Source organism: Loxodonta africana, chromosome 3, assembly GCF_030014295.1.
Source record: "Loxodonta africana isolate mLoxAfr1 chromosome 3, mLoxAfr1.hap2, whole genome shotgun sequence".
NCBI lineage: Eukaryota > Metazoa > Chordata > Mammalia > Proboscidea > Elephantidae > Loxodonta > Loxodonta africana.
In genome coordinates this window covers 154,700,052-154,709,585 of record NC_087344.1, presented here as the reverse complement: position 1 = coordinate 154,709,585, position 9,534 = coordinate 154,700,052, and the positions used below count along the sequence as shown (strand labels likewise).

The following is a 9,534-nucleotide window of genomic DNA, read 5'->3' as shown; positions in this document are numbered from 1 at the left end:
AAAAAAAGGGGGGGATAAACATGAACTGTGATCCCAAGAGGGAGAAGATTTACAACCACACCATAGCTGACCTCGGCAACTGGACCATGAGAAAGGGGGAGGGCAAGAGGATTGGTTTTAATTTAGCCCTTTGAAAGAGAGATCCTACCTCAAGTAATGAAGGATTTGTTATAAACTTTCCTGTTTGATTCATTGATGAAACCAAACACCTCACATTATGGCTAGCTCATAGTAGGTGCCCAGCAAACGTTAGCATGGAACCCAGGGAAGTCAGGCTTGACCAAAAGAAGAGAGGAGCTTTAGTGAATTGAGGGGTGAGAAGGTGGTGTTTGGTAAAGCTAGATGACAGGATCTTCATTTCTCAGTTACTCTTTGCAGGTTTGCTTCTTTTTGTCCTATCCCAACTTACAAATTCTCGCTATTTACACTTCATGTGTTTTCTCTGCCTCATAATTGATGGTTATTCATAAATTCTGAGTCCTTATCATACTTTTCTGCTTCCTCATAACTCTCCATGAGCCCTACTCCACTACATGGCATCCTTCCAGCTTCAGTTTCCATGGATAACTGCCTTATTGTCTCCACGTTTTCCAGTTCAAATCCAGAAGGAGAGAATTTGATTGACCAAACAAACTGTCCATTCAAGCTCTGGTTTGTAGAGGGACAGCCCTGGTATCAGGGGCTAATCCCTGGTCCAATCAGGAGGCATCCCTGGGTAAAGAACAAGCTAGCTCTGCTTCTCAGAGCAGGGGGCTGTGGGTGGGGCAGTTTCATCTCGAAGAGGAAGTTGGGTGTGTCAGGCACTGTGTTGACATATCCAGTGCTCCTGGGAGCCCATCTCTCACCTCTGAAATCTGATTCTGTAGGTTATGACTTTTTATCAGGCATTCCCAGGAAAACCCAGCCAAATGCACCTGGTAACTTGCTGAGTTTGGAATTCCTCTGGGCCTGCCATCCCCTTCTACTCTTCCTTCTGGGACTACCATGGTTTGTCAGCTCATTACCTGTTTGGAGTTGGCTTGTTTCTGGACTTTCCATTCTGCTTAGGTGACTTGGCTTCTAACTGGACTGTTTGGATCTTGGATAAGGTGAGTGTTTGGATTCAACTTTGGTTCTGATCAGGCTTTCAGCTTGGAAGAAATGACCTCACCTCTTGCTTCCTTGTCCCCTGTCCCCTCCCTTCCACCCAAATCTACCCTGCTCCAAGTTATCATTTACCTGAGGGTACTCTCCCTTCCCAGACCTACTAATATACTGCTGAGGGAATAACATTAAAAAGTAATTGGTGGCTTCATGGAGAGCTATTTTAGAGGAGTGGTCTAGACAACAACCAGATAGAAGCAAGTTGAGGAAGTGGGAACAGTGAGTGTAAAACTACTCTTCTGAGAAGTTTAGGTGAAAGGGGCTGCGGTGGAGGGGATACCTAGGTGGCAAGAATTTGTTATTTTTAAGAATTTGTCTCTGATTGTATAAGTAATACATGATTTTATAAAACATTTTGAAAAAACAAAAAACTATAAAGAAAAAATTTATGTTGTTGCTGTTAGGTACCATCAAGTCGGTTCTGACTCATAGCGATCCTGTGTACAACAGAACAAACACTGTCCATCCTGGGCTATGTTCACAATCATTGCTATGTTTAAGTCCATTGTTTCAGCCACTGTGTCAATCCATCTCATTGAGGGTCTTCCTCTTTTTCACTGACCCTTTACCTTACCAAGCATGATGTTCTTCTCCTGTGACTGGTCCCTCCTGATAACATGACCAAAGTATATGAGACGAAGTTTTGCCATTCTTGCTTCTAAGGAGCATTCTCTCTGCATTTCTTCCAAGACAGATTTGTTCATTCTTCTGGCAGTCCATGGTATATTCAATATTCTTCATCAACACCACAATTCAAATGCATCAATTCTTCTCTAGCTTTCCTTATTCATGGTCCAGCTTTCACATGCATATGAGGCAATTGAAAATACCATGGCTTAGGTGAGGCTCACCTTAGTCCTCTAGCTGACATTTGCTTTTTTAACACTTTTTAAAGAGGTCTTTTGCAGCAGATTTGCCCAATGCAATACATCGTTTGATTTCTTGACTGCTGCTTCCATGAGTGTTGATTGTGGATCCAAGTAAAATGAAATCCTTAACAACGTCAAACTTTTCTCTATTCATCATGATGTTGCTTATTAGTCCAGTTGTAAGGATTTTTGTTTTCTCTGTGTTGAGGTGTAATCCATACTGGAGGTTGTAGTCTTTGATCTTCATCAGTAAGTGCGCCAAGTCCTCTTCACTTTCAGCAAGCAAGGTTGTATCATCTGCATATTACAATCCTGATGCCATGTTCTTCTTCATATAGTCCAGTTTCTCAGATTATTTGCTCAGTATGTAGACTGAATAAGTATGGCAGAAGGATACAACCATGACATACACTGCTCCTGATTTTAAACCACACAATACCCCCCCTTGTTCTTTTTGAGCAACTGCCTCTTGGTCTATATACAGGTTCTGCATGAGCTCAGTTAAGCATTCTGGAATTCCCATTCTTCACAATGTTATCCATAATTTATTATGATCCACATAATCGAATGCCTTTGCATAATCTATAAAACACAGGTAAACTCTTTTCTGGTATTCTCTGCTTTCAGCCAAGATCCATCTGACATCAGCAATGATATACCTTAGACCACTTTCTTCTGAATCCAACTTGAATTCATAATTCCCCATAATTCTCCCACCTAAATAATTATCACAGCTATCAAATCTTGAGCACCTACTAAACAGCAGAATTATGCTAGGCACTTTACAAATGATGTTTCTTTCCCTGTGTAATACAAAGTCTCAGCTGGGCCAGATTTAAGGCAGATATGTCCCTGATGCCGAGTAAGACAATACCCCTTCTTTTCAAGTAATGACTGGCATCCATTGATTTACAAGGGGCTGAGAAGTTTCCTGGTGAAAACCTCAAATCCTTGCTTCAGGAGGGTTTTAGTCATGGACACACAAGTTTGGGGGAGTTTCAGTGGAAGGCAAGTTGCTGAGAGGAAGAGTGGGGTCCCAAGAGAGAGCACGGCCTGCTGAGGAAGGGGTCTGGCATGGTTTGACAGGGCTTTAGTGCTGGAAGGCCATGGACAGTCTGGCTGTCATAGGGCTGGGCCTAACCCAACTTGCCCTATGTGTGCCTTCCCTGAAGAAAACAAAGACAGGCCTCTGTGCAATAGGAAGAGCCATTTTATGAAACTTGGCAATGCCCTAGGGCCTATCGCCCTGTGGGTAACTGAGTGTAACATTGAGGAAGAGAGCTTTTCCTTTCTCACTTTGAAAGAGGATGATGACAGGCATCCTAGGAGCTATCATAGCCCTACGTTTTCCACAAAATAGCACTACAAGGCCAGCTGATGCTGCAGGAAAAGTTTTAGTCCAACTTGCAGCGAGGTAATAGCAATGGATTTCAACTAATTCAATAACACTTTGCCATGAGCATTAGTGCTGAACAAAACAGGCTGTCTTACTTCCTGTTTTTCAAAAACATCCTTGACTAAGGTAACTGTGCAAGGCTCTGTACTGACACCCTGGTTGTGGACTTCTAGCTCACAGTGGTGTTGCCAGAGCTGGCATCACACTGCCTGGCCAAACCAACTGTAGCAATAAATATGAAAGCGCTGATTCAAGAGCACAAGTAAGATCTGCCCACTGACAACTTACTCAATGTCTTGGCACATACATCCACCGTGTACAGAACTGAATAACCCCCTGCCACCACCCACCTCTTCAGTGCCACCTGTTCTTTCTCCCCAGAGCATGTATCACTATTTCACCTGTTATAATTTTTTTTACATCTTCTTTTTTAAAATTTTATTTTATTGTCTCTTTCCTTGTCCTAGAATGCCAACTCCTTGAAAGCAGCATCCAGGACTGTTGGTTTATTGCTGTGTCCCCAGCACTTAGAACAGTGGCTGGCACAGAATCTTTTTTTTTTTTTTTTTTTGATATTCATTGAGTTAATCCATTTTGTGGTTTCCCAGAAATATTTGGGGGAGGGTGAGAACTATTAAGATTTTAAATTAGCATCACCACATTTAGATCTGTAGCCTGTATTTGATTACATTTATAACAGCCCCACAAGGCACATACTACAATAAGCCTATTTTACAGATGGGGAAACTGGGGAATAGAGTGAAAGCAACTTGCCCAAGGCCCCACTGATAACAAGGGCCAGGTCCAGTGTAAACTGGCATCTTGGTCATCTAGTGATACTGTAATAGAAATACCACAAGTGGATGGCTCTAACAAATAGAAATTTATTCTTTCATAGTCTAGTAGGCTACAAGTCCAAATTCAGGGCGTCAGTTTCAGGGGAAGTCCTTCTTTCTCCATTGGCTCTGGAGGAAGGTCCCTGTCATCAATCTTCCCTTGGTCTAGGACATTCTCTGGTCAGGAACCTCAGGTCCAAAGGACACACTCTGCTCCTGGCACTGCTTTCTTGGTGGCATGAGGTACCCATGTCTTTCTGCCCTCTTCTCTCTTTTATACCTCAAAAGAGATCGGCTTAAGATGCTATCTAATCTTGTAGATCTCATCAACATAACGACCTCTAATCCATCTCACTAATATCATAGTGATAGGATTTACAACACACTGGGAAATCATATCAGATTACAAAATGGTAGACAATCATACATTACTGGGAATCATGACCTAGCCAAGTGGACAGATAGTTTTTGGGGAAAACAATTCAATTCATGACAACTGGTAAAATAAGTAAGAAGACCATGTAGGAGGTATCCTGTAGCTGAGGCAAGACCTAACAAAGGCCTGAATCGTTATGGTAGAAAATGGGAACAGAAAGAAAGGGACTGAAAAGAAAGAAGCTGTGAAGACTGATTAGAAATATAGACGACAGTATTCAACACATTACTAGAAGTAGCCTCTAAAAATCAAACAAGAAAAGGAGGGTTTCCCCTAAGAGAGGGTTACTTCAGTGTATTTCAGAAAGAGAAGATTGGCTAGTTGAAAACCAAGAAAGAAACAAACCAAGTAAATTCAAGTCCTTACAGTTTTTAGCAAATCTATGGTAAAACTACGTTAATATGGATTTTATCATTACATTCTAACTGTGCAACGGATAAGAATAAAACACTTTATGACAAAAAGAGTCAAAGTAGAGTGACAACAATGGGAAAGGTGCTCTGGTAACAGTATTCAAGGAAGAGAATCAGAGAGCAGTGCAAAGATTTGGGAAGTTGGGATTCTCAACATGAGGACTCAGGATTGTTAATCATGAGGCTACCGGGCAATATAAGAGACCCTGGAAACGCCTTGGCTTGGGGGAAAGGAACATAAGAGCCAGTTAGGAATGTCAGGCTCGTCCTCTTCCCCACCCATCAGGTGAGGCTACAGACTAAGCTGTGGTCCTCCCAGAGGTTTTAGAGGGAGATCCAGAGGCAGATGACTGGATCAGAAAGGCTAGCTAGCTAGGACGGCCAGCAATACATGGTGAAGGGCAGGTAGAGAAACTGAAGATTAATGCATACGAGAAACCCCAGGAGACTAAATCCATCTCAAGTCACAGTGGATACTGGTGATGGGAGTAGCAGCTTATTTACTCAATTAATCAGTATTTACTGAGTGTCCTTTATATGCCAGGCATTGTGCCAGGCACTGAACTAGGTGCTGAGAATAAAACTTTGAATAAGCTATTTCCTGATTTCTCCCCTCTCTTCTGGAGGAAGGATTGGAACAAGGTCTAGTTCTTACTGGCACAGAGTTTGATCAGGGCTGCATCCACAAGAGACAAACATCGTCTTGGGCAATAGAGTCAGGCTCGGGTCAGAAGGGCCGATCTGGCTGATACAATACTTTTATTGTACCCCAAATTTGTGTTTATTTTCTATTCTCAACTTGATAGCTTGTTTATATTTCATAGGTAAATTAATTAATCTATGCTTTCTTATAAGTAATATTTTGATATACAGAGTGATGACATTTTTGAGGGGTTATTGTGGTACAACTCATTGTTGTCAAGTTGATTCTAACTCACTGCGACCCTATATGACAGAATAGAACTGCTCCATGGGGCTTCCTAGGCTCTAGGGTTGCTGTGAGTCTGAATCGACTTGACAGGAGCGGGTTCGGTTTGGGGTTTCATTGTGGTACAATGGCTAACCATTTGGCTGCTAACTGAAAGGTCAGTGGTTTGAACCCACCAGTCACTCTGCAGGAGAAAAGACCCAGTGATCTGCTCCTATAAATATTAATCAAACTCATTGCCGTCGAGTCAATTCTGACTCATAGTAATCCTGCAGCCTAGGGAACCATATGGGGCAGCCCTACTCTGTCCTATAGGGTCCCTATGAGTAGGATGAGTCAGAATCAACTAGATGGCAACAGTTTTTTTTTTGGGGGGGGTGTATTATATATATATATATATATACATATATATATATATATATACATATGTATGCACGTATGTGTTGTTATGGTTGTTGTTAAGTGCCATTGAGTCAGTTCCCACTCGTAGCCACCTTATGTACAACAGAACAAAAAAACTGCCTGGTCCCGTGCCATCCCCACAATCGTTATGCTTGAGGCTTGAGACATTGTTGCAGCCACTGTGTCAACCCAGCTCTTTGAGGATCTTCCTCTTTTTCACTGACCCTCTACTTTACCAAGCTCGATGTTCCGTTCCAGTGACTGATCACTACTGATAGCATGTGAGATGTGGTATTAGCATCCTTGCTTCAAAGGAGCATTCTGGTTGTATTTCTTCCAAGACAGATTTGTTTGTTCTTCTGGCAGTCCATGGTATAGTCAATATTCTTCACCAACACCACAATTCAAAGGTGTCAGTTCTTTTTCAGTCTTCCTTATTAATCATCCAGCTTTCGCATGCATATGAGGCAACTGAAAACACCATAGCTTGGGTCACGCGCACCCTAATCTTCAAGGTGACATCTTTGCTTTTTAACAATTTAAAGAGGTCACTGGAATTCACGGAAAAAAAGATTACACTGGCAGAAAAATGGGAAAAGGAGAATGAATGAGAAGAGGAGCAAGTATGATCATAGGTAAAGATTCTAGCTGAAAAGATTGCCATTTCTGCCTTCATGTGAACGATGAGGATTCCAGGAGACAGAAAATTTTAGGAGCCACTTTTTAAAATTTCCAGATCTGTCTCAGTCCTACACCCCATTAAAAATTGAAGCCATTCACTGCTATAAAGAATTTTAAAGCAGTATCAGCCAATGTCATTCAATCTTGACTGAAAGAAAAGAATTTTCTTTAGCATTGATTAATTGCTCACAGTATGCCAGGCACTTTTCTAATCATTTTATATGCATTAATTCATTCAACCTGCACCAAACAGTGATGTAGGTTATCATTATTGTTCCCATGTCACAGATGAGGTAATTGAGGCACACAGAGTAAATAACTTGTCCAAGATCTCCCAGCTAGTGAATGACTAAGCCAGGATTCACACCCAGGTAGTGCGACTCCGGAGGTCACACCTGCAACTATTGGTCTACGTTAGCTCTGCAGACTTATTTACCTCAGTACAAATATGCTTCTGTCAGATGATTATAAATAACCTGTGGAAATGTATTGTTTATGTTTAAAAGTGACCAGCTTAGTTTTATAAGTAATTAGTCTGTTGTTCTCTTTTTCACAAGAGGGAGTTGTTTGGATAGCAGCCTTGTAAGAACCAAAGCAAGTGAAATAGAGCTACTTTTGTGGGAGTAAAAGGTGGAAGACAGTTCTTTCTCAGAATTATATGAGCTGGGCCAGCATGCCAGGACCTTGATTGTATAATTGCCAGTATACAAAGATACCTTACATACCAATGGGATTAATATTCAAAAAAATCATAAAAAATGTTTGTTTATATGCATTAAAATCTTCCTATGTTACAAAAGGAACCTTTCATTTTTCTTATCTGCCATTTTTCTTAAGTCAGTACACAGCTCCTTTCCATTTCACCCAGGTTTGATGTAAGACTTGCCTTTTCACAAGTGATGTCCCTACAGAAAAACCAGGAGAAAGGAACTGGATGTAAAGCATTTTTATTTTATATTTAGTAGTTTGTAATTTCAATAGCTCTATCACGCTATTTTCTTCACCTTCCGTGAGGTTTGGAATGGGGGAAGAGAAACTTTGGGGTGACAACATTTCTCCTTTCCATTATTATTTCCTGTATAAAACATTTACAAATGCAATCTTGTAATCATGTCACTTCGGAGATAAGGAAAGGAACAGCAAGTATCAGCCTGCATATTGGGGATTTTCCTAGAGAAATTATTTCTCTTTTCTTCATGAGATAGAAGAAAAACTAAAATTATACCCACTCCTGAGTTTCAGGTAATGCATTTTGGTTTAAAATTAGCTGTAAATTTTAGAACTTCCTATGGTATCTTGAAGACCTAGCTAGATGACTCTTGATTGCTAAGGGCTATTAATTTTATACCTCCAAATATATTTCATATGCAGTTCAAGAAATGAAAATTAGTTGCTCTGAATGGGTGTAGGGCAAATAAGCTAATGAGAATAAGGCCTTTCTTATGTAACAGCCTGGGAGAAGTGAAGCAAGCAAGACTAGTCCTGCCTCGCCTCATGCTCAAGAGGGCTGAGGGGAGGAAGAAGAAGCACTGTAAAAAGGCTGAAGCCCTCTCTGGAGGCAGAGCTGCTACAGTACACATCCTGTTTGCTTAAATGATGTTCTGAGATCCAAATCCATCCTGTTAGCTTCTTCATCAACAACAAGGCAAGCAATGGAAAACAGAATCCAAGCTCCATAAGTCAAAGCCCAGGGCCTTTACTCATCCCACCTGGACCATGAGGGTGTCTGCGAGAGAATAAGGGGTGGGTGATGTCACCACTATCTTTCTCTTTCTGTCCACCAAACTACTCCTCAGGCCCTGTTTCCTTTTCTAAAGGTCTGTTGTAAAGGAGGCTCAACTCAGTTGAGGCAGCTTACAGGACTTTCTGTAGAAATTATGCCCTGACACAAACTTATCAGCTATGTTTATAGTAAAAAGGAACCATAAGACGTAGTTTATTATGAGACTATGGTCAAAGTGAGAATTTTCTTTTATTTTATAGAGAAATATAGACGTTATATTAAGAAATTAGGTAATTTACATCTTTAAACCTTAATACTAGATAAACCAGTAAAACCAGTTGCCATCAAGTAGATTCCAACTCACAGCGACCCCATGTGCATCACAGTAGAACTGTCCTCCACAGGGTTTTCAGTGACTGATTTTCAGAAGTAAATTGCTAGGCCTTTCTTCTGAGGTGCCTCTGGTTGGACTCAAACCTCCAACCTTTTGGTTATCAGTCGAACATGTTAACTAATACTAGATAAAAAAAAAAAATACTAGATACTGAATATTATTTCTTAGGAAAAAGCTAATACACCATTAAACTTTTAAAAATTAAACATACATCTCTGAAAATTTAAACTTAAATAATTACATTCTTATGTCAATGGACAAAGATCATGGTGGCGAAGTACATTCCGGGACCTTATTTTTTAATTAAGAAAAA

At 40.7% G+C, this 9,534-nt stretch overlaps 1 protein-coding gene across 1 annotated transcript in view; it reads left to right on the top strand.

Annotated features, from left to right (window-relative positions):
* Nucleotides 1-857: 857 nt before the first annotated feature.
* The window catches only part of NOTCH2 (notch receptor 2), a 217,866-nt gene continuing 209,189 nt past the window's right edge, over nt 858-9,534 (top strand). The window contains exon 1 of the mRNA XM_023547517.2: nt 858-1,088. The gene's annotated coding sequence lies outside the window, so the exon portion shown is untranslated. The remainder of the gene's footprint in view (nt 1,089-9,534) is intronic.